Source organism: Ornithorhynchus anatinus, chromosome X5, assembly GCF_004115215.2.
Source record: "Ornithorhynchus anatinus isolate Pmale09 chromosome X5, mOrnAna1.pri.v4, whole genome shotgun sequence".
Lineage (NCBI taxonomy): Eukaryota > Metazoa > Chordata > Mammalia > Monotremata > Ornithorhynchidae > Ornithorhynchus > Ornithorhynchus anatinus.
In genome coordinates this window covers 8982237-9010168 of record NC_041753.1, presented here as the reverse complement: position 1 = coordinate 9010168, position 27932 = coordinate 8982237, and the positions used below count along the sequence as shown (strand labels likewise).

Sequence of the window (27932 nt, the reverse complement as noted above, 5' to 3'; positions counted from 1 at the left end):
AGGAAAGCCGGTGAACCGACCCCGAGAGGTAGTGGTGTCCGCTGGGGAGTGGGCTGCGGGGTGTGGGGGGGGGGGGGGAACACGAGCACGGCAGCCAAGTCCTGCCGCCGCCTTCCAGATGTGGTCCAGTTCACTCTGCCCTCCCAGTCGATCCATTTCCCCCATCAGAAACTTTGCTCTGGGCTTCATCCTTGGGCACCGGCAGCCGGAGAAACCCCTCCTCGCCTTGCCAAAACCTGGAACGCTCCTACTTATTGGCTTGCAATAAATGAATAGTAGACTGCCTTCCCACTCTCTTAAGTCATCCAGTGATCTGAATTTTGACAAACCGAAGAGGATTTTTGCTTTTTGTTTACGGGAAGAAAACTCTCCGATACTTAGGGCAAGTGCCGAGTGCCAAGTGGGAATTGACACCACTTGAAAACCTTCCTTCTATCCTGTGTCTTTTAAATGAGACCTTTTTTAGGAGGGCGGGGGAGGGCATTTGTTAAGCGCTTACTATGTGCCAAGCACTGGTCTAAGCGCTGGGGAGGATACGAGGGGATCAGGTTGTCCCACGTGGGGCTCACAGTCTTAATTCCCATTTTCCAGATGAGGTCACTGAGTCCCAGAGAAGTGAAATGACTTTCCCAAAATCACACAGCTGACAAGTGGTGGAGCCGGGATTGGAACCCATGACCTCTGACTTCCAAGCCCGGGCTCTTTCCACTGAACCACGCTGCTTCTCTATATTGAAATACGAATCATCATTATCCTAATTTGTATTCCCACCGTTTAATAAGGATGGAGACTCCCGTCGAGGAGCCTCCGTCCTGAAGGAGAGGATGGGATCCACTGGGGGTGCTTGGGGGGTGGGGGAAACATCTGGACATGAATCAACAAATAGACAATAGTTCATGGTGAGCTAAACTATGGATTCAAACATGTGAACAAATCAAGTAATAAACGGATGGGAACATGTGAACAAATCAAGTAATAAACGGATGGGGAGTTAAAGAAGTGTTGAGGCGGTGTGACCTTTTCCTTCTACTGCCAGGAAATTCCTTCTTTTCTTCCAACCAGAATCCCTCAAGCCTCAAATTTAAGCTCCTTTCCCTCCTGTTCTGAGCATTGTTTCATTATGCTTTTGAAGGGATTCCCTCCCCCGCCACAAAAAAAAAGACAAGTAGTCTCTATCATTTTGTATAGCACCTGAAATAATTTACCTCTTAACACCAACTTTTTTGGACTGTAAAGGAGGATTTGCATATGGTTGGTTTAGGGGGAAAAAAATCAAATGGCAAAATGGTGGCGTTGTGGTCAAGTGCATCTCCTACTTCAGATGCATTAGGATTCTCTGTCCAGGAATACTAATAACTGTTATTTAAGCGTTTACTAGGTGTCAAGCACTGGAGTAGATGCAATACATTAAGAATGCCAACTTGATATGAGTGAGCTGGGAACTACAAGTAAGTACATGGTGTTTGAATTATGTGTGGGTATTTTCTAGGAGATTGTCAAAATACAGCTTTGTACTGTAAAGCACACTGGGGCCCTAAAAATAACACCATGGCATCAAAAAGGCATGCAATTTATTTGTGAATATATGTATGGAGGCAATGAGGAGTTACGTGAAGGGGGTTGAGATACAGATCTGCTTTTGTGGGGGGCTAGTATCAAGCTCTCATGAACCTATTGATAAGTATTAAAGAGGAATTTCTGAACAGTTAATATCATTCTGATTCATTCAATGAATTATATTTGAGGGCTTACTGTGTCACCCACCTTTAATACTAGAACACTTAAGGGTGGCTTCCATTTGAGGATCTCTTGAAAGTTTTTGAAATGGATGTCAACAGAATGACCTTGGGTAGGTAGGTCCTGCTCAGTTCTCTGATTAGAACAGCTCATTCCCTGCCCAAAAGGAGTAGAGGAGGAGCCTGGGAAAGAGACTGAGAATGAATGGCCAGAGAGTTAGAACAAAGAGAGGACAGTATCAGTGAAGCCAAGGTTAGATAATGTTGATCTGCAAGCTTCAATTTGTTCTCACAAATTATTCTTGTGCTGTGTTCAACCAGATGGGTTTGTTCTGTCATCATCATCTTCAAAATGTATTTATTGAGACCTACATTTCGCATAATTCTGTACCGGGGTTTGGGGGAACTCAGAGAAAAAGTTGACACCGTTCCCATCCTCAAGAAAGTGACAGTCTAAGGGGAAGAAGACGAGTTAGCAGTTCAGCAATTAAACATGAGAACCAGGTGCTGCCCAGTGAGGTCCCTCAGAGCGGCCCCCCTGAATCCCTTTCACTGTGAGGATTCATTCTACATTCAAAAATGTTGCCCTCCCTCTATTCAGAGCCACATTAAGAAAACGAGGCACCCAGAGCAGAGCAGTCTAGTGTGTGGGAGGCAGGGGGCTCACATGACCGTCGATGATGATATTAAAATGTCATCAGCCAGAATGGTGGCAGATTCATTCATTCATTCAATAGTATTTATTAGAATTAAGAATCACATGACCCCCAAGAGGTAAGAATTACATAACCTTCAAGAGGCCTTCCTCAATTAACCCCTTAGTTAGTTAGGGGTTAGAGCACTGTACTAAGCACTTGGAATGTACAATTCGGCAACAGAGACAATCCCTGCCCAACGACGGGCTCACAGTCTAAACGATGTATAGGGGAGACATGAGTGGCCTCTTCCAGTAGGCCTTTTGCTTGACTGAGAGGGGGAAGGAGAGAATCAGGAGGACTGCTACTGTTTCCAAGTGACTTTACTAACTCTCCTCCCTTCTTCCTCTCTACACTTCCACCCTGTGGCATACTCTTCTCCATAGGGTGTGGGAGAAAGGGGGACATCCAGGAGTCTCCCTCTTCCCAACTCAACCATACTGACACCCTGAAGCAGGCTGCATCTGGTTGAGTAAACATACATACATAGGCAGGTATCAAACCGCTTTCCCCCTTTCTATTCACTCTCAGTTTAATGACCTCTCCCAACCAAGGAACCAATGAGCTTTTTTCTGGAGGTAAAAAACTGGGAGCTGGCAGTGTTTAGCACCTATCTGTGTTAATCACTACCTCCAGGGGTGGGCTAAGGAACCTGAGGCTCCTGCTGGCCCATTTCCACAATTTAAAAGGCAACATCTCCTTTTAGATCCAGACACCAAGATGTTTGAGAAAAATACCATCTTTATAATGCCCCAAGCAGTGGCTATGTTGGTAAAGTCAAGAGCTGGTGTGCTTTTGGGGGGTGGGGGGGAGTTGGCAAAGGCCCCAGTAAACACACTGCCTTGGGCTTAATTCCTTTGACTTTATGCAGTAAACCAGCCCCACTTCTTTTTCTGTGGAGAGGCAGGGTTTAGTCAATGGCATATTTTGAACATTTATTGTGTGTGGAGCACTCTACTAAGTGCTTGGGAGACTACAACAGAGTTGGTGGACACATTCCCTGCCTACAAGGATCTTACCTTCTGGAGGTGGATGGGGGGATAGACATTAAAATAAATAATGGACATGTCCACAAGTGCTTTGGGGCTTAGGGTGGGGTGAATATTAAGTGCATAAAGGATATAGATCCAAATATATAGGAGAGGCAGAAGGGAGAAGCGGGTGGGGAGGGGAGGGGTTAATTGAGGAAGGCCTCTTGGTGGTTATGTGATTCTTAATAAGGTGGGGAGAGTGGTGGTCTGTCAAATATGAAGAGGGAGGACACGGGCAAGGGGTCAGTGGCAAGATAAACAAGATTAAGTTACAGTGAGTAAATTGGCATTAGAGAAGTGAAGTGTGTGGACTGGTTGTAGTAGGAAATCAGTGAAGTAAAGTATGAGGGGGTGAGCTGATTGAGTGTTTTTAAAGCCAGTGGTAAGGAGTTTCTGTTTGATGTGGAGGTGGATGGGCAACCACTGGCCATTGGAAGTTCTTGAGAGGGGAGACTAGGACTTTATGTTTTGGGTTTTTTTCTTTGTTTTTTTAACAAAGATGATCCAGGCAGCAGAATCCAGGCAGCAGAGTGAGTTATGGACTGAAGTTGGGAGAGACAGGAGACAGAGAGGTTGGTGAGGAGGCTGATGCAGTAGCCAAGGTGGGATATAAATGATTTGGATGGGTCTAGTAGCAGTCTGGATGGAGAAGAAAGGGTGAATTTTAATCAGTTTTAGCAAAATTGTGATGATAGGATGGATAGGATTTGGTAGCGTGGCTCAGTGGAAAGGGCACGGGCTTTGGAGTCAGAGGTCATGGGTTCGAATCCCAGCTCTGCCACTTGTCAGCTGTGTGACTGTGGGCAAGTCACTTCACTTCTTGGTGCCTCAGTGACCTCATCTGTAAAATGGGGATTAAGACTGTGAGCCCCACGTGGGACAACCTGGTTCCCCTGTGTCTACCCCAGCGCTTAGAACAGTGCTCGGCACATAGTAAGCACTTAACAAACGCCAACATTAAATATTCAGGTTGAATAAGACACTGAGGATAATGCCAAGGTTACAGACTTTTGAGATAGGAAGGACAGAGGTATTATATACAGTGATGGAGAGGAGAGGGTTTGGTGGGAAAAGATAAGGAGTTCTGTCTTGAACATGTTTGAAGTATTGGCAGACATCCAGGTAGAGATGTCCTGAAGGCAAGAGGAAATGGGGATTACAGAGAAGGAGAGGTCAGGGCTGGAGAAACTGATTTGGGGGGGGAGGGGAATCATCTGCATAGAAATGGTAGTTGAAACTGAGGGAGTGAATGAATTCTCCAAGGGAATGGATGTAAATGGAGAATAGAAGAGGACCCAGAACTGAGGCTTGAGGGACTCCCAGTGTTAAAGGCTGAGAAACAAAGGATGGGCTTTCGAAAAAGACTGAGAAGAAGCGATCAGAGAGGACAGTCAATCAGTCAATAATATTTACTGAGCATTTACTGTGTGCAGAGCACTGTATGAAGTGCTTGGGAGAGTATAATATGACAGACACATTTCTTGCCCACAATGAGCCTACAACCTTTAGGGGGAGATGGACATTAATATAAAATATTTATATCAATGAAGCCAAGGTTGGATAATGTTTCCTGGAGAAGAGGTGGGGGGTCAACATTGTTGAAGGCAGCTGAGAGGTTGAGGAGGATTAGACTAATATGGAGGTGGTTGGAATTGGCAAGCAGATCATTGACCTTAGAAAGGGCAGTTTCTGTGGAGTGGAGGGGGTGGAAGCCAGATTGGAGGGAGTCAGGTCCTTTGGATTCCCAGGGCTATGCTCTATCCAGTAGGCCATGATGCTTCCTGCCAGCAGTGCTCTTCAGCTTGTGCACAAGTGTGGAAGAAGCATACTGTGGAGGTGATCCAGGGCAGAGGGTTGGTGATATGAGATCGGTGAAGGAGAGTGAGGGAATTGAATTCCGTGGAAAGGGTGGTGTTGAAGGTTTGGATTTTTATGTTGAAAGAAGGTAATTTGGGTATGGGGATCAAATGTGACGTGACAACTTTAGAAAATTGGAGGGGGTCAGAAGATCAGAGGTCTTTGTTGGGGAACAGGTCAGATTTAGGGGGAGGGTGTATGTAGAAGAGAAGGCAGGGGGGGAGGCTGTGGTTTGGAGAGTGGAATTTAAGCATTCCCCTCCCAGAGTGACAGGAAAGGGGAAAGATCACTCAAAGAATGATGAGGAATTCCATTCCCTCCATGTTCATTCAGATAAAAGGTTGCTTGACAACAGGATATCCAGGGGGCAGAGATCAGTTAGGAAGAGATAAGGACATGGAAAGAGGGAAGAGCAAGATGGGAAAGAGCACGGCCTAGTGGAAGAGCATGGGCCTGGGTGTCAGGACCTGGATTCTAATCTCAGCTCCACCACTTGTCTGCTGTGTGACTTTGGGCAAGTCACTTAATTTCTGTGTCTCAGTTTCCTCATCTGTAAAATGGTGATTAAATCCTACTCGCTCACACTTCGACCTGTGACGCTCACGTGGGGTAGGGAATTGTATCTAACTTGAATATCATGTATCTGCTCCAGTATTTAATACTTAATAAATATTATTATTATTATTATTGCTAGAGGGTTATAATTAAAGCAGTTAAAGGAGAGACAAAAACAATTGTGCCTCCTACTAATCTATCAAAGGTATTTGTTGTGCACTTGCTGAATGCAAAGCACTGGGAGAGAATATACTACAGTAGAGCTGGTAGACACGATTCCTGCTCTAAAAGAGCTTACATAAATTACAGAAAGGTGAAACGGCAGAGCATAAGGATATGTACTTGTGATATGGGGCTGGGGTGAGGTGAGTAAGGGTGTTTAAGGGGTGCAGAACAAGTGCGTAGGCTACCCAAAAGGGAGGGCAAATAGTTGAGGAAATGAGGGGTTAGTCAGGGAAGCCTTTTTGGAGAAGGTGGTTTGTTTTTTTTTAAATAAGGGGCTTTGAAGGTGGGATGAGTATGTCTGTTGGATATGAGCAAGGGGTCATCAGCGGAACAGATGAGATCAAGGTACAGTGAGCAGGTTGGTGTTGGAGGAGTGGTGTGTGTTGGCTGAGTTGTAGTGTGAGATTAGCAAGTAAAAGCATGCTCCCATGTTCCCTATCCTTAAAAACAAAACAAAAAAACCCCTCCCTTGACCCCACTATGTCATCTAGCTATCACCCCATCTCTACCCTCCCATTCCTATCCAAACTGTTTGAATGGGCTGTATATGTACCCGCTTCCTCTCCAATCCCTTCTTGACCCTGAACAATGTCTTTCACCCTTTCCACTTCACTGAAACGATCTACTTGTCCTGGAAATGCTACCTTGGTTTTTCTGGCACTGTGCTCCTCCTTGGTGCCTTTCACTGACTTCTCTTGTGCCTCCCACTTCCTAACTATAGGTGTCCTTTCAAGTCTCAGTTCTGGATCCTTTCTAGACTGTAAACTCATTGTGGGCAGGGAATGTATCTGTTTATTGTTATATTCATTCATTCAATAGTATTTATTGAGCGCTTACTATGTGCAGAGCATTGTACTAAGCGCTTGGAATGTACAAATCGGCAACAGATAGAGACAGTCCCTGCCCATTAGGCTTACAGTCTAATCGGGGGAGACAGACAGACAAACGCAATAGCAATAAATAGAATCAAGGGGATGAACATCTCATTAAAACAATAGCAATAAATAGAATCAAGGTGATGTACATCTCATTAACAAAATAAATAGGGTAATGAAAATTATACTGTACTCTCCCAAGCACTTAGTATGGTGCTCTGGCCTCAATAATAAAAATGTTGGTATTTGTTAAGTGCTTACTATGTGCAGAGCACTATTCTAAGCGCTGGGGTAGATACAGGGTAATCTGGTTGTCCCACGTGAGGCTCCCAGTCTTAATCCCCATTTGACAGATGAGGTAACTGAGGCACCAAGAAGTGAAGTTATTTGCCCACAGTCACCCAGCTGGCAAGTGGCAGAGCCGAGATTCTAACCCATGACCTCTGACTCCCAAGCCTGTGCTCTTTCCACTGAGCCACGCTGCTTCAAAAAAGGGAGGGCTTGTCATCATCTCCTATCTCCAGGAGAAGCAGTGTGGCCTAGTGGAAAGAGCATGGGCTTGGGAGTGAGAAAGACCCTGGGCTTGGGAGGCAGAGATCGTGGGTTCAAATCCTGGCTCTGCCACTTGTCAGCTGTGTGGCTTTGGGCAAGTCACTTAACTTCTCTGTGCCTCAGTTACCTCATCTGTAAAATGGGGACTAAGACTGTGAGCCCCACGTGGGACAACCTGATTACCTTGTATCTACCCCAGCGCTTAGAACAGTGCTTGGCACATAAGAAGCACTTGACAAATACCATCATTATTATTGTCATTATTATTACCCGGGTTCTAATCCCAGCTCTGCCACTCACTTGTTGTGTGACCATGGGCAAGCCACTTATCTTCTCTGTGCCTCAGTTACCTAATCTGTAAAATGGAGATTAAAACTGTGGGACCAGGACATATCCAACTCAATTTGTGTCTAAATCAGTGCTTAGTATAGTGTCTGGCATATAGTAAGCGCTTAATAAGTGCTTGAGAAGCATCAAGTCCTAGTAGATAGAGCACATGTTGGAGAGTCAGAAGGAGCTTGGTTCTAATCCCAGCTCCACCACTTGTCAGCTCTGTTACCTTGGACAATAATAATGTTGGTATTTTTTAAGTGCTTACTATGTGCCGAGCACTGTTCTAAGCGCTGGGGTAGACACAGGGGAATCAGGTTGTCCCACGTGGGGCTCACAGTCTTAATCCCCATTTTACAGATGATGTAACTGAGGCACAGAGAAGTTAAGTGACTTGCCCAAAGTCACACAGCTGACAAGTGGCCGAGCCGGGATTCGAACCCACAACCTCTGACTCCAAAGCCCGGACTCTTTCCACTGAGCCACGCTGCTTCTCTGCTTAAGTGCTATGCTACGCTGCTTAAGTGACAAGTCACTTAAATTCTCTGTGCCTGTTACCTCATCTGTAAAATGGGGATTACGACTGTGAGCCCTATGTGGGACAGGAACTGTTTCCAACCCGATTATCCCAGCGCTTAATACAGTGCCTGGCACATAGTAAACACTTAACAAATACCATTAAAAGAAGACTGCTGATTCAAGCACTTCTGCCTGATCTTAGTACTGCATTAGCCTCCTCGCTGAACCTCCTGTCTCCAGCTTCTCCCTCTTCCAGCCCATATGTCACTGTTCTGCCCAGATCATTTTAATAAAGCATTCTTCTATGCATCTCCCCACTCCCCATGAACCTCCAATCCATCTCTGCATCAAGTCGATACTCCTCATCGTCTTTAAGGCACTGAATCAGCTTGCTCTCCCGCTTTGCTCCTCTCAAGCCAGCCTACTTACTGTGCCTCACTCTCATCTTTCTCACCACCGACGACTTTGTTCATGCTTTCCCTTCTTCCTGGAACTCCTTTCCCCTTCAGAATACTGCTCTCCCCATCTTCAAAGCCCTTCTGAAATCACATCTCATCCAGAAGGCCTTCCCTGATTAATCTCACATCACCTCACCCTATTTTCCCCCAGAGCTGTCACTTCAACACTTCTGGTTGTCTAAGCACTTGGGTACTCACGCCCTCCCCCCCCACTGCCCAACGCACACACATGCATGGACACATGGACGCACACACACACACACCACTTATGTACACATTTTTATCCGCTACTGCTTCCCCCTTTCTATTATTTTAGTGTCTGTCTCCCTCTCTAAATTTTAAGTTCTTTGAGGATTAGAATTGTCTACTAACTCTGTTGTTCTCTCCTTAGCGCTTAGTACAGTGCTCTGCATAGAGTAAGAACTCAATAAATACTATTGATTGAAATAATTATGGTGTTTATCAAGCATTTCCTAGGTGCAAAAGCACTGTGCTAAAGGCTGGGATAGATAGAGATAGTGAAATACAGTTCCTGTCCCACATGGGGATCAGATGGGGAAACCTGAGGTTCAGGGAGGTTGTTACTTTCCCCAAGGTCACACAGCACGTAATGATTGAGCTGGGATTAGAAAGCTGGTCTTCTGATTTTCCCAGTTCTGTGCACTTTTCAGTAGGCCGTCTTTCTCAATATACTATCTATTAAGTGTTTACAATGTCTCCCATCAGAATTTGACTCACCTCTGGACATAATATGTTTCCTTTTTTCAGCAAGGCTCTGGGGAACTTGATGTTTTTTCCCCACTTCTAATCTCCTGACTCTCTTGCTGCACTATCTTCAACTTTTAGCCTTCAATATCAATTTTGTTCAAAATGAATAGCTTTACTGCCTGTGTGTAATTTGGACAATGTCAGCTCAAACCATTTAACAATGCTGTAACAAAGAGAAAATCGTCTTAAGTAGGAAAGAATAATTTTTTTTTTCAATTGACCTCTCATGCCTGTTTACCAATTTCAACAGAAAGTTGGCCACCACTGTCTGAAACAGTGAAAGATTTTCCCCTGCACCACCTTATCAGGATCTTACACCTTGTCCTTGCAGGGCGTGTCATAGGGAGTTTCTGAAGTTGTTTCAAATATTCGTTAAAAATGCTGCACATTTGAATTTGTTTATTTCTCACGCATTGCCCGAGGATAGAAGTTAGGTGCACCTACAGTGTTTATATGAGGGCAAAATAAATGCACCCTCCCCGTGCCCTCCCGGCCCCCCACTGCTGAATAATAATAATTGTGGTTTTTAAGCCATTTGCTATGTGCCAAGCACTGGGGTAGATTCAAGATAATCAAGGTCCCACATGGGGCTAAGTAGAAGGGAGAAGAGGTATTGAATCCTCACTTTTCAGATGAGGGAACTGAGGCACAGAGAAGTGAGTGACTTGCCCAAGGTCACATAGCAGGCAAGTGGCAGGGCAGGGATTAGAACCCAGGTCCTCTGACTTCCAGGCGCTATGCTCTTTCCACTAGGCAACTATTGAGCCTCTAGATGTGTATGAAAGACTTTTCTTCCTCCCTCTCATAATCTGTTTTTCTTGTCCAGGGAGAAAGAGTTCATTCTCATTTACAGATGCATAAATTTTCCTCCAAGCAACCACTTGTTTGTGTGAATTAGAGGAAACATGCGAGTGATACTCCACTGACCCCATACAACCTTATAGTAGGGTTCAACTAAAATCCTTTAGCTTGCAAAATGTATTTCAAACCGCTAAAACCTTCCCCAGTCCTGCCCATACTTACCGCTGCTGGAGTAATAAGTAAGTATAAATAATCTAAAGAAATATGGTGTTGGAGCTGTTCCTGAATTTTCAGTTTAATTAAGGTCTTTTCTCTCACAGCATGATTTCCTTTATCCCCTACCTGTTTTTTTCCAACTCTAGGCTACTGGGCCTGTGTTAAAAATTTGCATAGTTATGTAACATGTTCTTGGTTATCTTGAAAAAACTGCTACAAGAACTAGCAGGAGCAGGAGAGAAATATTTTTGCAATCACCAGTGAGAAAGAAAGCTGAGGGAAGAAAAACAGACTTTTTCTTCTTCTCTTGTTCTCCCCTTTTCCTTCTTCTTTCCCCCTCCCTCCCCCTCCCTCCCTCTGCTGTCACCACTTAGAGGTGAAAGAGTGAGAGACTTGAGAAGAGGAAAGGAATGTAACTCCACAAAAGCACCAGGGCAAGAGGAATTCAAATCATGCCAAATATGAAAAACTCGAATGATTAGATTTAATCAAAAATGTCCAACTGATTACCTGTCATTCTTGTTCCTCTACTATAGAATATGCCTTTACAAAGCATTTATTTCTCCTTCCCCACTTCTCCCACCTCTTCTTTCCTGCATTTCTTCCTGAGTAAGCATCTCCTAGTACTAACCGTCACTTTCGGAACCAGTGCAAGCATTTCTATGAGGCTCCTTGGAAATGATGCCCTAAGTTGGAAATCTTTGTTTCTCTTTTTAATCTGGGCCAACGGTCTGCCTGGTGAATCTGAAATCATTTTGAGGAACCAACTTCTCTTTTCTCTTTTTACATACTGTCGCTGTGGGATGCAAATTTTTCTCTGGATGTGAGGAACTCAAAAGTAATAGGCCTCTAGTATTTTACTGTCTGGTGGAATGATAGCTAATGGGCTCTGGATTGTTCCAAAAATATATCTGTTGTCTGTTTCATGAAAAATGTGGCAAATTAAGGAATGCTCTGCTTGCAATTTCACTTCCCTTCCCCACTGCCTACAAATCCAGAATGCTTCCAAAGGTTATGCTGGCTAGCAAAACTGATGATGAGTGTGGACTGGAGCCTACCTGGTATGCTGTGCCCTTTTAGGATAAAAGCAAGAGTGAACTCTGGGCAGTCCTCTTCTTTATGGACTGAACCTTCTATTATCAGCCTCATCATCATCATGTGCCCAGAGACAGTAGGAAGAGGCACCATAGAATGATTGCTTTAAATGATGAATTTGATTTGGAGACTTTGTTTGAAACATATTGCTGCTTGTGATGACTCAGACTCTGCTGCTGAACTGAAGGGAGCCAGAAAGAGCTCTTGGTGATGATTTCCTTTGCAGTTTAATTTCAGAAAATTTACAAAAATATAATGGCCTACTCCTGAAGTAGTCCATTGCACAGTCTACAAGCTCCAAGGTAAAAGGGTAGAAAATGCACCAAGAAATAGATTTTTTTTTTTGGTGGGGGGTGGGGGAGCAGCAGGGTGATGTTTTGTTTTCTGGCTTTTAAATGGTTTTTTTCAAGGTACTTTCCCATCTGACTAAAGAATGAGATCATCTAGGAAAAAATATGTACAAACATGTCAAAAAACAGCTCTCTTAAAAATAGTTATTTTAAATACTTATTTTACTGTTATTTCAGATGAAAGACTTGACACTTACTAATGGGGTTACAAAATAGGCAGCACAGTGTTATTAAAAAAAAGCCAGAACTCTACAGTGATTAGGGCTTTTTTTAAAAAAAATGGTAGAAGAAAGTCCTGGATTCTCCAGTTTTACACAACTGAGAGTGTATTGCCAACTGCCTCTCTATCCCAAAATCTGTCAAAAAGAAAAGGTAGCAAATCTGGGATTTTGTGAGATCACGCTCAATTTAAGTTGCATTGGTCATGAGGAATATGTTTGGGTTTCTTAAATTAACGGCAGTTTTAGCAATACACAGTTTGTGTGTGCACATTTGCAGGTTTTACACTTATCCTCAGGTTTTACTCAAAGAAAAATATGTCATGAAAAAATGAAGAGGAGCTTGTTGGGCACTAGGGAATCTGGGCTGGTCTGACACAACCTGGCATGGAGCTATGGCAAGATTGCTTCATCAGGGAGGTCTAGCCATAAGAGCAAGAAAGACACTCCTCTCCACTAAATTGTCTGATGCTGCAGTTTGGCTCAGGAAGCTGAGCCAGGGCAGGGCCGGAGTGCAGCTGTAGGGGTGGAATTGAATGCTGCCATTATCATCACTGCAAAAGGTGGGAAGGGGGCCACAAGGCCTAGGTATGGGACATCTCTGTGATAGCCTAAACTCTTAGAAGTTTACATGTCAAATTGTCTGGGACCTTTCCATGGGTATGGGCTTTATTGGCAGTGGGCCAAATTTCAAAGAATACTATGGGACATCCATCCAGTGAACTCAATGCTGAATACTTTTTAATAATAATAATAATTATGGTATTTGTTAAGCACTTACTATGTACCAGGCACTGTACTAAGCTCTGGGGTGGATACAAGCAAATTGGGTTGAACACAGTCCCTGGTCCACATGGGGCTAACAGTCTCAATCCCCATTTTACAGATGAGGTAACTGAGGTACAGAGAAGTTAAGTGACTTCCCCAAGATGACATAGCAGACAAATGGCAGAGCTGGGATTAGAACCAATGACCTCCTGACTCCCAGGCCTGTGCTCTACCCACAATGCCGTGCTGCTTCCCTAAGTTTTCCAAAAACTTTTTCTGCTGGAGACTTCACACATTTTTACTGCACACAAATGACTCTTAATGTCATACGGGCACTTCCTCACAAGCAGCGCCCATACTCGTGGCACAAGGGAAGTCCTGGCATCAGAGCTGCCTCCTGGCAATACGGTCTTTTGAGATGAAACATCAATCAGTGAATGGTATCTGCGTGCTACTGTGTGCAGAGCGGTGTATTAAGCTTGGGAGAGTACAATGTTGGTAGGCACGTCTCCTGCCTACCGGGGGGTCACATGAATAACATCCAGTAGGCATGCTAGGTGAGAGGGATGTCACTGCACAACAACCCGCGCTGACCTTTCCCTGTACGGTCTGTGGTCAGCTCGTGCCTTGGCCTCTACGGGTCCCTCGCAAAATGCCGGAGGAGACGGGACTGAGGCTGGTCCATCATTCTCAGCAGGAGGCTCCATCAGTTAGGAAATATCATGTCAGGATTAGTAGAACAAACTCCCACTACTCCCCTGCACTTTCCTCTCCAGCCACCACTGTTGGTGGGATGAGCCCTGGCAGCTGCACTCCCTCCATCAGTAGCTGTGAATAGGAGGATTTGTAGGAAGTGAGTGTAATGCTGCTTAAAACCCATTGTTTTAACTTATGACCCAGCTTTTACTTAAGAAAATGGCTAACATAAATCAAGATGCCACACAAATCAGTAACAAATGCCTCTGATTAAAGACTTGAGCACTGCAAACTACATGAAGCCATTAGCCAGTTACTAAACCAGTTGTGTGAAGGGTGTAGGTCTCAGGGAATTTCATTTTTATGGCTCTGATATTTGGCAACTCCCACTCCTTTGGTTTTATTTATTGGCTTTTATTAACCAGTGCTGGCCCCGTGGGTCACCACTTTTTGAACTTTCCTATTTAAGAATCTTGAAAAACAATTTTATCCATCCAGAACGTTCAGTTTTTCCTCCCACAGTGTTTTCGAGGGGAGCGGAGGCTGATAAAGCTGTTATCTTTACTGTGTTCAGTAGTATTCCAACTTGGAAAAGTACCGGGGCTAGAAGTGTCCTGCCCTCCCTCCCTTGGAGATTCAATTCAATTTCTCATCTGGGCCAGGCTTTGGGGTGGGCTGATCTGTTGTGGTCTAGAGTGGTTATGGGATGTTTGTCCCAGTCCCAGGAAATATCCAGAATGAGGAACTCAGCTTGGCCCTAGAGCCTCCCTGGGGTGGGCAGTGTTAAGGACCGCTGCAGGAGGGCTCCAGATCTGCCTGTACTTGACCAATTGAACTTCCTGGGTTGATTCCAGGCTCCATCTGATCTCCCCAGTTCCCAGCGTTGAACCCGTGCCAAGCCACCCTCGGAGGAACCACTGGACACGGTAAGCTCTTTATGGGCAGGGAACAGGTCTGCTAATGCTATTGTATTGTACTCTCCCGAGAGGTTTAGTCCTGTGCTCTGCATACAGTAAGCGCTCAAATACCACTGATGGATATGCAGAAGAGAAGCTGTTTCCCTTTGTGTTCTCAGCGGTGTGTTTTTACTGAAAAGGTGGAACTCTGACACTGGCATCAAGGTTGTAAATGGCTCTTTCAGGAATATGTTTTGCAGCAGAGGTCTTCAGGCTTGCTAGGAATGCTTCACTAAACCAGAAAAATTATGAAACTCTGTGCTGACGTGTTTCTTCCCATTACAAGTCATTAAATAGCATAAACATTCTACAAATGTTTGTATTTGTCAACATCCTACACCGGGGAGAAGGCTAATTTGTGCCTGTGTGCAAGTTTTGTGGCTGATTTCAGCAAAATGTGCCTGAAAAGTCTGTCATATGTGCATGCGCTAACACGAGAAGTATTTGTTTTTATTGGGTGCCCTTCAGGTGCAGTGCCCTGCCCTGGGAACTTGGGAAGTACAGAAAAATAGTGGCACGTTTGCCTGCCTGCCAGAAGCTCACACCCCAACGGGGGAGATCGACAGTATGAGTTACTAATGCACCTGAGTTTGCATTTGGCTCCATGCTCAGGTTTGGTGATTAGATACCACTCTGATGCCAATCATGATGTCATTCAATCGATTATATTTATTGAGTGCTTACTGTGTGTCGAGCACTGTACTAAGCACTTGAGAGAGTACAATATAACAAAGAGATGCATTCCCTGCCCACAACGAGCTTATAGTCTAGAGACAGACATTGATATAAACAAACTACAGATATGTACATAAGTGCTGTGGAGCTGGGAGAAGGGAAGAACAAAGGGAACAGATCAGAGTGATGCAGAAGGGAATGGAAGAAGAGGAAAGGGGGGTGCTTAGGGTAGGCCTCTTGGAGGAGATGTGCCTTCAATAAGGCTTTGAAGGGAGGAGAGTAACTGTCTGGCAGATATGAGTAGGGAAGGCATTCCAGGCCAGAGGCAGAACATGGGCAAGAGGTCAGCAATAAGATTGACCAGGTGAGGGTACAGTGAGAAGGTTAGCATTTAAAGAGCGAAGTGTATGGGTGGGTTGTAATAGGAGAGTAGCTAGGTGAAGTAGGAGGAGGCAAGGTGATTGAGTGCTTTAAAGTCAATGGTGAGGAGTTTCTGTTTGATGCGGATATGGATGGGCAACCACTGGAGTTTCTTGAGGAGTGGGGAAACATAGCCTGAACGTATTCGTAGAAAAATGACTCGAGCAACAGACTGAAGTACGGACTGGAGTGGGGAGAGACAGGAGGCAGGAAGGTCAGCAAGGAGAATGATACAGGAACTAAGGCGGGATAAGATAAGTGATTGTATTAACATGGTAGCAATTTGGCGAGGAAAGGGAGGATTTTTAGCAATGTCGTGAAGGTCAAACCGACAGGATTTAATGATGGTTTGTCTGTGTAGGTTGAATGCTCTCTCATTCACCCCACACATCCGATCTGTCACCGACACCTGCCAGTCTCACCTTCACAATATCGCCAAGATCCACCCTTTCCTCTCCATCCAAACGGCTATCATGCTGGTACAAGCTCTCATAATATCCCGACTGGATTATTGTGTCAGCCTCCTCTCTGATTTCCCTTCCTCCTGTCTCTCCCCGCTCCAGTCTATTCTTCATTCCGCCGCTTGGATCATCTTCCTACAGAAACGCTCTGGGCATGTCACTCCCCTCCTCAAACACCTCCAGTAGTTGCCTATCAACCTTTGCACAAAACAAAAACTCCTCACTCTTGGCTTCAAAGCTCTCCATCACCTTGCCCCTCCTACTTCACCTCCCTTCTCTCTTTCTACTGCCCACCCCATACCCTCCACTCCTCCGCCGCTCACCTCCTCACGGTCCCCTGTTCGCGCTTGTCCTGCTGTCCACCCCTGGCCCACGTCCTCCCACTGTCCTGGAATGCCCTCCCTCCTCACATCCACCACACTAACTCTCTTCCTCTCTTCAAAGCCCTACTGAAAGCTCGCCTCCTCCAGGAGGCCTTCCCAGACTGAGCCCCCCTTTTTCCTCTGCTCCTCCTCCCCTCCCCATTCCCTCCCTCCCGCCCTCTTTCTTCCCCCTTCCCCTTCCCTCAGCACTGTGCATATTTGTATATATTATTTATTACCCTATTTATTTTATTAATGTGTATATCTCTATGATTCTATTTATCTTGATGATGTTGTCTTGTTCTGTTCTGTTCTCTTTTGCTTTGCTGTCTTTCCCCCCCGTTTAGACTGTGAGCCCATTATTGGGCAGGGATTGTCTCTATCTGTTGCCGAATTGTACATTCCAAGCGCTAGTACAGTGCTCTGTATGAACGAATGAATGAATGAGAGAGGAGTCAAGGATAATGCAAGGTTACGTGCTTGTGAGACAGGAAGAATGGTAGTGCCGTCTACAGTGATGGGATAGTTGGGGGAGAACAGGGTTTGTGTGGGAAAGTAAGGTCTGTTTTAGACGTGAAGTTTGAGGTGGAAAGAGGACATCCAAGTAGAGATGCCTTGAAGGCAGAAAGAAATGTGAGATTGTGCTTTTGCGATTTAGAAAATAGGCAGTGTGGGGAGGGGAGTCATCTAACCGGGTTCACCTCTCCTGCCCTGTTGCTGTTGGATAGAAGCTTGGCTCCCAGAAGAGGGACATTGTTTGAAGGAGCTCAAACCACATGACTGTACTCTGGGGCCTGAATTTCCCACTGATCTTCTCTAGTGGCTATGAAAAGGCTGTGTTAAGAGGCACTCATAGATTTTCTTTTTTTTTTCCTTTTTTTGCATGGCACCCCATCAATGTGGAGGCGCTTGGAAAAACTTTGCACTTCAAGTGGTGGTGTTTCATTCATAGTTATCTGAAAGATAGTTTCCCTTGGCCCTTTCCCAATCCCAGTGCACTTAAACTTTTGAAAGTCATATTTGAGTTTAAGATTTAGTGGGGTTCTTTTAAGATAACTTTCAAAGACTTTTTTTCTTCACTTGTCACCAGCAACAAAAAGCAAAATCTGTTTTTTTAGATTCTAGCCTCATGAGCCAAGTATCTGAGTGGAGCTTGAAGTTGACAGTGTTAGAGTTTACCTTAGGAGTTCACTGTTCCTCTTCGCTTATTTTATTTAATGTCCTATTACTCTAATACATTAGGGAATTGAAAGACAGGTCTTTTAAGTATGACATGGGATTCATCATTAAAATTATCATTCATCATTAAGTGTGTATATTCACGGTAAGAGCACATTAATTTATTTTCGTAGGATCAGAGCAAGACCTTCTGAAAGATTTTTATAATACCAAAACACCCTCAGCTGGTTATGATTTTTGTTGATACAGGACTAGGAGGTGTAAATATAAATAATGAATACAGGCCATCAGGGGTACCTTTTATGGTCTGAATGCTGTCTTGCAAGAGGCCTGGTTACAGGAAAGCAGATGGCAAAGATGAGCTGTCCTGACAGAAAGGTGGCAGATATGAAGTCATTCTGCTGTCAGGAGACCTGTTTTATGCCTTGTGAAGCTTTAACCAACACTATGGAAGGAACTTTTATTATTTTAAAAGTCAGTCCTCTTTGTCAGAGGACCCAGGAAAAAGGAGCAGAAATTGTCACAAGGTGTTGAATCATAGGTCATTTAGCCCACTTGGAGAGTATTCTGGCACCCCCATCAGAATGGCCCACTGGGTGGTCAGCACAGTCACCTAATTCCAGGGGGTGATGGTCAGCACCCCGCCCCCCTGCCCTGCGCCATAGTCTTGACATTATTCATTCATTCAATAGTATTTATTGAGCGCTTACTATGTGCAGAGCACTGTACTAAGCGCTTGGGATGAACAAGTCAGCAACAGATAGAGACAGTCCCTGCCGTTTGACGGGCTTACAGTCTAATCGGGGGAGACGGACAGACAAGAACAATGGCACTAAACAGCGTCAAGGGGAAGAACATCTCGTAAAAACAATGGCAACTAAATAGAATCGAGGCGATGTACAATTCATTAACAAAATAAATAGGGTAACGAAAATATATACAGTTGAGCGGACGAGTACAGTGCTGTGGGGATGGGAAGGGAGAGGTGGAGGAGCAGAGGGAAAAGGGGAAAATGAGGCTTTAGCTGCGGAGAGGTAAAGGGGGGATGGCAGAGGGAGTAGAGGGGGAAGAGGAGCTCAGTCTGGGAAGGCCTCTTGGAGGAGGTGATTTTTAAGTAAGGTTTTGAAGAGGGAAAGAGAATCAGTTTGGCGGAGGTGAGGAGGGAGGGCGTTCCAGGACCGCGGGAGGACGTGACCCAGGGGTCGACGGCGGGATAGGCGAGACCGAGGGACGGCGAGGAGGTGGGCGGCGGAGGAGCGGAGCGTGCGGGGTGGGCGGTAGAAAGAGAGAAGGGAGGAGAGGTAGGAAGGAGCAAGGTGATGGAGAGCCTTGAAGCCTAGAGTGAGGAGTTTTTGTTTGGAGCGGAGGTCGATGGGCAACCACTGGAGTTGTTTAAGAAGGGGAGTGACATGCCCAGATCGTTTCTGCAGGAAGATGAGCCGGGCAGCGGAGTGAAGAACAGACCGGAGCGGGGCGAGAGAGGAGGAAGGGAGGTCAGAGAGAAGGCTGACACAGTAGTCTAGCCGGGATATAACGAGAGCCCGTAATAGTAAGGTAGCCGTTTGGGTGGAGAGGAAAGGGCAGATCTTGGCGATATTGTAGAGGTGAAACCGGCAGGTCTTGGTAACGGATAGGATCTAGTCTTGCCCCCACAGCTTCTTGGGCAGGAAAGGGATCTGTAACTAACCTGCCCCCTGCCATGGAGCCAGAAAGAAGCCAGAGGTGGAGCTAAAATGGCAGCTCAACTCCTTGCCCTTTGTGAGCAGGAAGTGGCCCCTGGCCTGGTAGAGGGCCTATGGGGTTTCTGTTGTCCTCCCTGCAGGAGCAGGAGCAGCTCTTGCCCTCCATCCTGGCACTTGCGGAGGCGATCAGCCCTCTTCCTCAGTGGCAAGCTGTCCCCATGCCTCAACTCCTGTGCACCACCCATCTGCTACCACCATCAGGCATGTAGCAGCAAGATGGGGAGAAACAACAACATCAGAAAGTGCCTCTGCTGATCCCTTACCCTCCAGACTGGAGGTCTCCCACTGGGGAAGAAAGCTGCACTTTCTTCTCACCAGTATGACTCTCTTATCAACCTCTGCTCTGCTCCACCACAGCAGGAGGAAAAATTAGGTATAATCGATCAGTCATATTAATGGAGCACTTACTGTGTGCAGAGCACTATACTAAATGCTTGGGAAAGTACAACACAACGATGGAACATATTCCCTACCTACAGTGAGCTTGCAGGAAGTAGCTGCAATAAGTGAATAGCATAAAAGTGAATAGCTGAATAAGTGAATAGTAAATAAACAAATGAGGAGAAGCAGCAGAGTCTAGTGGCTAGACCATGGAGCTGTGAGTCATTCTGACCTGGGTTCTAATCCCAGTTCCACCACATGTCTGTTGCGCAACCTTGGGCAAGTCACTTAATATCTGTGTGTTTCAGCCTCCTCATCTGTAAAATGGGGATTAAGACTGAGTCCTGTGTGGGACCTGAACTGTGTCCAACCTGCTTATCTTTTATCTACCCCAGTGCTTAGTACAATGCTTGGAACATAGTAAGCACTTAACAAATACTATATATATATAATAAAGTGCATATGTATATACGTATATGTTGAGGGCAGGAATAAATTCTAAGGGTGGCTGTTGGGTGGACACAACTTGGTGTGCTGAATGAATTAATCAGGGAAGGTTTCCTGGAGGAGGTGGGGTTTTAGGAGGGCTTTGAAGATGGGGAGAGCTGTGGTCTGGCTGATTTTGGTTGGGGAGGGAATGCCTGGCTGGGGGAATAACATGAGCTAGAGGTCAGAGGAGGGAGAGTTGAGAGTACGATAGAATTAGATGATGAGTTTGGGAGGAATGAAAAGTGCAAGCTGGGGAGTGGTAGTTGAAGAGAGCTAATATGTAACTTGGAGAAAGTTTGGTGGAGAGCCATGAAATCAATGGTAAAGAGTTTCTGCTTAGTGTCAAGGGAGATATGTAGCTATGGGAGGTATTTGAAGAGTGGAGAGAGATGACTAGGACCACAAGATGTTAGCTTGCCTGGAAGTGCTCACTTCATTCTAGAGAACTAGATGGTAACACCCAGCCTTTTGGGAGTTTTCAATAATAAATGCTTGTATCCATTTTATTATTATTTATATTTTTGTAGTGCTTTTTTTCTAACTGAAAAGTGTGTTTGTGTGAGAGGGAGAATGAAAGAGAAAGTATTTTTTTTTAAAGTCCGTTGGTTTTCCCTTTCTTCCCCTCTTATTAGAAAGTTGTTAAAGGCGAAATTGTAAGAGATTAAGGTAGCTAGCTACCGAAAGAAATGCCAGGGAATTTTCTGTGCCAAATTAAGAAGGACCTCTGATAGTCGAGGGGATTTTCGGGCACTGATTGGATGGAAGTGGATTGTGATCAGTGGACCACAGTGTGGAATACATAAAAATGCTACTCAGGAAACATTCCTATAATTCAGCAGAGACGTTTTAGTGTTCATTTACCAACTGCCAGGCTGCCAGAGTAGAAAATGAGAGCATGCTGACTAGTCACCCTCCTTTTGATATGTCACTGGAAGCAGCCCAGAGAGTTTGACACTCTATGGGGCCACAATGCCTGCCATTCACATCGAGCCTGGGGCACATGGGGACAGTGTCAGAATACACCAGGTATTGAATGAAGGTGCAGCCTTGACCACTTGTCCAAGGACAGTCTACTTATCCATTTTTGAAAGATGTCTCCAATTTATGTTATATATAAATAATCATGACCTCTGAGGGTTTTTTCTATTTGCAATAGGTGGGTGGTAGAAATTGGAAATTATATGACAATTTACTCATTGCCTCAATATTAGAGATGAATTTTCCTCATTGAAAGTGATTAAAATCTCTGATTTGGGACTTGATTACTTTTAAGTGGGACCCCCTGAATATGGTGTGTGTGTGTGTGTGTGTGTGCATGTGCATGCACATACCCAAAATATCTACATGCCCTTATGAATGATCATGATGCTTACACATAGTTGTTTTTTTTTTTAAAAACCTTTCTGCAGCATCCCATACCATTGTCAAAATAATTTGTATCTGCTAGGAGTTAGCAAAGCAGGTTGAGGATATCCAGAATTATTAATCAATAGTATTTGAGCACCTACTGTGTGCAGAGTACTGTACTAAGCACTTGGGAGAGATTCTATTGTACTATCAGACCTAGCAATCTAACAAGGAAGACAGACACTAAAGTAAATTACAGATTCATTCATTCATTCAATTATATTTATTGAGTGCTTAATGTGTGCAGAGCACTGTACCAAGCACTTGGAAAGTACAATTCAGCAACAGATAGAGACAATCCCCACCCAACAATGGGCTCAGAGTCTAGAAGGGGGAGATAGACAACAAAACAAAATAAGTAGAAAGGCATCAATAGCATCAAAATAGATAAATAGAATTATAGATATATACACATCATTAATAAAATAAATAGAATAATAAATATGTACAAATACACACAAGTGCTGTGGGGAGGGGAAGGGTAGAGCAGAGGGAGGGAGTAGGGGGATGGGGAGGAGGAGCAAAGGAAAAAGGGGGCTCAGTCTGGGTAGGCCTCCTAGAGCAGGTGAGCTCTCAGTAGGGCTTTGAAGAGGGGAAGAGAGTTAGTTTGGCAGATGTGAGGAGGGAGGGCATTCCAGGCCAGAGGTAGGATGTGGGCCAGGGGTCGACGGTGGGATAGGAGAGAATGAGGCAGTGAGGAGGTTAGCACCAGAGGAGCAGAGTGTGTGGGTTGGGCTGTAGAAGGAGAGAAGGGAGGTGAGGTAGGAGGGCGCAAGGTGATAGAGAGCTTTGAAAACAATAGTGAGGAGTTTTTGTTTCATGTGAAGGTTGATAGGCACCACTGGAGATTTTTGAGGAAGGAGATGACATGCCCAGAACGTTTCTGTAGAAAGATAATGCGGGCAGCAGAGTGAAGTATAGATTGAAGCGGGGAGAGATAGGAGGTTGAGAAATCAGAAAAGATGCTGATGCAGTCATCCAGTCGGGATATGATGAGAGATTGTACCAACAAGATAGCGGTTTGGATGGAGAGAAAAGGGCGGATCTTGGCCATGTTGTGAAGGTGAGACTATGAAGGTGAGACCGGCAGGTTTTGGTGATGGATTAGATGTGTGGGGTGAATGAGAGAGCAGAGTCAAGGATGACACCAAGGTTGTGGCCTTGTGAGACGGGAAGGACGGTAGTGCCATCCACAATGATGGGAAAGTTAGGAAGAGGACAGTGTTTGGGAGGGAAGATAAGGAGCTCAGTCTTGGATGTGTTGAGTTTTAGGTGGCGAGTGGACATCCAGCTGGAGATGTCCTGAAGGCAGGAGGAGATATGAGCCTGGAGGGAGGAAGAAAGAAGGGGGGGGGGGAGATGTACAGATAGTAGGAAGTAAGAGACTATATAAAACAGTGTGGTCTAGTGGATAGAGCACAGGCCTGGGAGTCAGAAGGACCTGAGTTATTATCCTGGCTCCACCACTTGTCTTATGTGTGACCTTGGGCAAGTCATTTCACTTCTCTGGACCTCAGTTACTTCATCTGTAAAATGGCAATTAAGATTGTGAGCCGCATGTGGCACAGGGGTGGTGTCCAACCTGATTAGCTTGTATCTATCCTCGCGCTTAGCACAGTGGTTGACACATCGTAAGCCCTTAACAAATACCATCATAATTATTATAAGTGCTGCTTTAAACTAATGTAGTATCTGTACTGTTTTCAGGAGCACCAAAAAAATCACTGGGTTATAATCTTGGAAAATTGGTCATATCGTGAGGTACATTTTTCCTGAAGACCTATGTTATAAATTAGGATGCTTTCCATAACCTCTGGAAAAAATATGAAATTTCTTTAGGTGCTATCAACTATAACATTTTAATGTTATAAACATTATTAAACTATTGTTAAATCTTTGTTAAAATAATTCAAACATTAGCAACATTACCTGAAAGAGGAGTGGTAATATAAATCTTTGCAGGACTCAACCGAAGAAACTTTCCAAATCGAGTGGGAAAATGTCCAGCTAAAGTTGAACAGGCGCCATCTTCATTTCTTGTTAAAGTACATTGTAACTCCTTCTAACACTTCTGGACTCCTTTAACCTCCTCACAAAGCACATTCCTCCGGGCGGGCTTAACAGTTAGGGAGTAATATTACCCTACCTCTCCCTGCCTGCTTCCACTCCACGCTCCCCCTGCACTGTATAACGCGGCACCCCAGTTCCTCCTTTCACCTTCAACTCCAACCCCAGCAGCTAACATGGCGATCACTTCAGCAACTGCCACTGGTTCCTTGCCCTACGAGGCCACAGCCTCACATTCCCACCCCAGCCAAAGTCAGGAGACAGGCATATTAGGGGGTGGAAAGTTGAGGTGGGGACTGGCAGTCTCTTCCCCTCTCCCACCCCAGCACACCCTGATCTTAAAGTGAGTCTGCAAGCCAGCAAGAGGTAATAGCAGGGAAGGGGAGAGGTTAGCTTCAGTGGCTGCCCACCACTGTCCACCAAAAGCAGAATCAAAGGTGAAAGAAAGAAGCAGAATATTTACCACAAAGCACAGTTTGGTAGAAGAGGAGTGCAGAAGGGGCAGAAAAGTGCCCAGAACCAAGGGTGGGTGAGAGATTTGACTTACCTGTAATGACTGGACAAAACTTCAGGGGTGGAATTTACGTATGCTGGTTCCATAGCAGACTGAGGAGAACATCCCCAGGTCGCGCATAGCATACTGCATTTTCAGCGCTAGTTTGGTACGAAGCACCTGTATAATGGGCCTGAGTGTGTTCAGCACCCACAGTGCACATTCACTGCTCAAAGCCCTAGAGTGGCACCACTGGAGAACTACTGTGAAGTTCAAGAGTGCAAAGAGAAACAGGCATGAAAATTCAATAGTGCTAGAGAAGCAGCGTGGCTCAGTGGAAAGAGTAGGGGCTTAGGAATCAGAGGTCATGGGTTCTAATCCTGGCTCCGCCACCTGTTAGCTGTGTGACTTTGGGCAAGTCACTTGACTTTTCGGTGCCTCAGTTCCCTCATCTGTAAAATGGGGGTTAAGAGAAGCAGCGTGGCTCAGTGGAAAGAGCCCGGACTTGGGAGTCAGAGGTCATGGGTTCAAATCCCGGCTCTGCCACTTGTCAGCTGTGTGACTGTGGGCAAGTCACTTACCTTCTCTGTGCCTCAGTTCCCTCATCTGTAAAATGGGGATTAAGATTGTGAGCCTCACGTGGGACAACCTGATTACCCTTTATCTCCCCCAGCGCTTAGAACAGTGCTCAGCACATAGAAAGTGCTTAACCAATACCAGCATTATTCTTATTATTAAGACTGTGAGCCTCATGTGGGACAACCTGATTACCCTATCTCTACCCCAGCGCTTAAAACAGTGCTCGGCACATAGTAAGGGCTTAACAAATACCAACATTATTATTGCAGGGAAGCACTAAAAGAAGGTTTTATGATGTGATGGGGGGGATTAGCGTTTTCTTGGTTTACCATTGCCTTCTTCCATGCAGTAAACTTGAGTCTCCATCCTCAACTCTCTCCCATGCCGCTGCTGCCCAGCACAGTTGAGTTTGTAGATTGCCTTCCACTTACTAGCCAATGCCCAACCTAGGAATGGAATGGATATGCCTCTGCTTGACTCTCCCTCCCATAGTCGAGACTGGTAGAGTACAGGAAACTCTCCAGGTGGGACCCTGAGAAGGGAAGCACTAGGGTAGATACAAATTTATCAGGTTGGAAATAGTCCATGCCCCACATGGGGCTCACAGTCTTAATCCCCATTTTACAAATGAGGTAATTGAGACACAGAGAAGTAATAATAATCATTATGGTACTTATTAAGCACTTATTATGTTCCAAGCACTGTTCTAAGCACTGGAGTAGATACACGTTAATCAGGTTGGGCACAGTCTCTGTCCCATATGGGGCTCCCACTCTTAATTCCCATTTTACAGGTAAGGTAATTTAGGCACAGAATTGAAGTGACTTGCCCAAGGTTTCACAGCAGACAAGTGGTGGATCTGGGCTTAGAACGCAGGTCATTCTGATTCCCAGGCCTCACTAGGCCAAGCTGCTTCTCAATTTATATTTGAGTCAAATATCAGGTTAGATAATTTGAAAATCCTCATTACAGCCACTGCATATAAAATCTGGCAAGTAATACCCATATCTATTAGTAGGGTGGCCAATAATCTGGCATTAATAATAATAATAATAATTTTGGTATTTGTTAAGTGCTTATTATGTGCAGAGCACTGTTCTAAGCACTGTTCTAAACAGACAGTCTGTTTTTCATCCCCTGCCAGTACATTTTAATGTCTGATTTTAAATTTTCAACACTGAATTTCCCTCCATCGCATGCCCCTCACCAAGTCCTGAGCCTCAAGTGCTGCATCAGCCTTCATGCGGTCTTGGGAGGGGAGCACAAAGGCTTTGGAGAAGTTGGGAGGGAACTGCTTGCACTTATTCTTTCCCGCCTTGATTACTGCATCAGCCTCCTTGCTGACCTCCCAGCCCCCTGCCTCTCCCCAGTCCAATCCATACTTCACTCATTTATCAACAAAAACATTCAGTTCACATCTACCCACTCCTCAAGAACCTCTAACCGCTGTCCATCAACCTCCATATCAAACAGAAGCTCCTTACCGGTGGCTTTAAAGCACTCAATCAGCTCATCCCATTCTACCTCACTAATCTCCTCCTACAGCCCAGTTCTCGCTCTCTGCTCTTCTAGCACCAGCTTAGTCACTGTGCTCTGATCTCATCTATCTCCCCTCCAACCCCTTTCTCATATCCTCCCCCTAGCCTGGAACTCTCTCCCTGTCTGTCTATATGTGCCAGACCACCACTCTCTCCACCTTCAAAGCATTACTAGGTCACATCTCTTCCAAGAGGACTTTCCCAATTAAGCCCTCTTTTCCCCGTCTCACTGCGTTATCTCTGCAGCTCGATCTGTGACTTTTGGACACTTGATATTCTCCCCAAACCCACAGAACTTCTACACATATCTTTAAATTATATAATATAAATTACTTATTCATACTAATGTTTATCTCCCCCTCCAGACTGCAAACTCGCTATGGACAGGGAATATATCTGTTAATTCTCTTGTACTCTCCCAAGTGCTTAGTACAGTGCTTTGCAGAGAAAGCACTCAATAAATGCAATTGACTGATTGAAGGGACCCAGGTGAGATGTTTTAGGCTTAGACTGAATCGAATGGACTTCCACAAATTGGAGTCCTGTCTGCTGACCACCCAACTTACTGGGGTGTTGAGTCTGACACCAGAGCACAGACTGTTTGGAGGTTAAAAATATCTGACTTTTAAGAACGTTAGCAACATGTGCAGAGTACTTCAATTCAGATTTTGAATCATCCATGTGGACCAATTTGATTTGCTTCCTGAAGGAGGTGAAGTGAAGTCTCCAAAAACAGTTGTGATCACTCAAATGTTCCTAAATACAATATAATTACAGCACGGGGGCTCAATTTTATCTCTCTATGGGGGTAATACTGAGATACCAAGAGAGGGAAGAACCTGCATGTTGAACACAGAGAGCTTCTCTGAATATAGTGGGATTTTTGTTTATGAAGGGGGAACTTTTAAAATGGGTGGGGAACCTTCCACTAGTTTTTCATTTTGGAAACTAGGAAGCTTCTCTTTCTACTCTGAAATCAGTTGGACTCTTTGCTTGTCTCCTGCTTAATATCTTCTCATAGCAATAATTTTGTGTGACATGATTTCCCCCTTTACAAAATGGCATTCCTGTGCTTTTCCTTGGCCTTCTCTTGTTTTAACTATGCTTGGTGCAATGGCTTGGATTCAGACTTCCTCCTGGATATATTGAGAAATAGTCAAATGTGTACAGTCCTCTAAGGATGAGTCAAAGGAAATACTCCTTTAGTAATATTTGTATTCTAATAAAGCTCTTACCTAGTGGTTAGAGTGTGCACCTGGGAGTCAGAAGGACATGAGTCATTATCCTGGCTCTGCAACCTGTCTGCTGTGTGACCTTGGGCAAGTCACTTAATTTCCCTGTGCCTCAGTTACCTCATCTGTAAAAAGGGGATTAAGATTGTGAGCCCCATTCTGATCCTCCTTGACCTCTCTGCTGCCTTTGACACTGTCGACCATCC

The 27932-nt window shown here is 45.0% G+C and overlaps 1 protein-coding gene across 2 annotated transcripts in view; it reads left to right on the top strand.

Moving 5' to 3' along the window:
- The window catches only part of TMOD1 (tropomodulin 1), a 94252-nt gene that overhangs the window by 726 nt on the left and 65594 nt on the right, over positions 1-27932 (top strand). Inside the window, exon 2 of one of the 2 annotated variants that reach the window (XM_029055213.2) lies at positions 14600-14671. The exons of the other annotated variant lie outside the window; for it this stretch is intronic. The gene's annotated coding sequence lies outside the window, so the exon portion shown is untranslated. The remainder of the gene's footprint in view (positions 1-14599; positions 14672-27932) is intronic. 2 annotated transcript variants of the gene reach the window in all.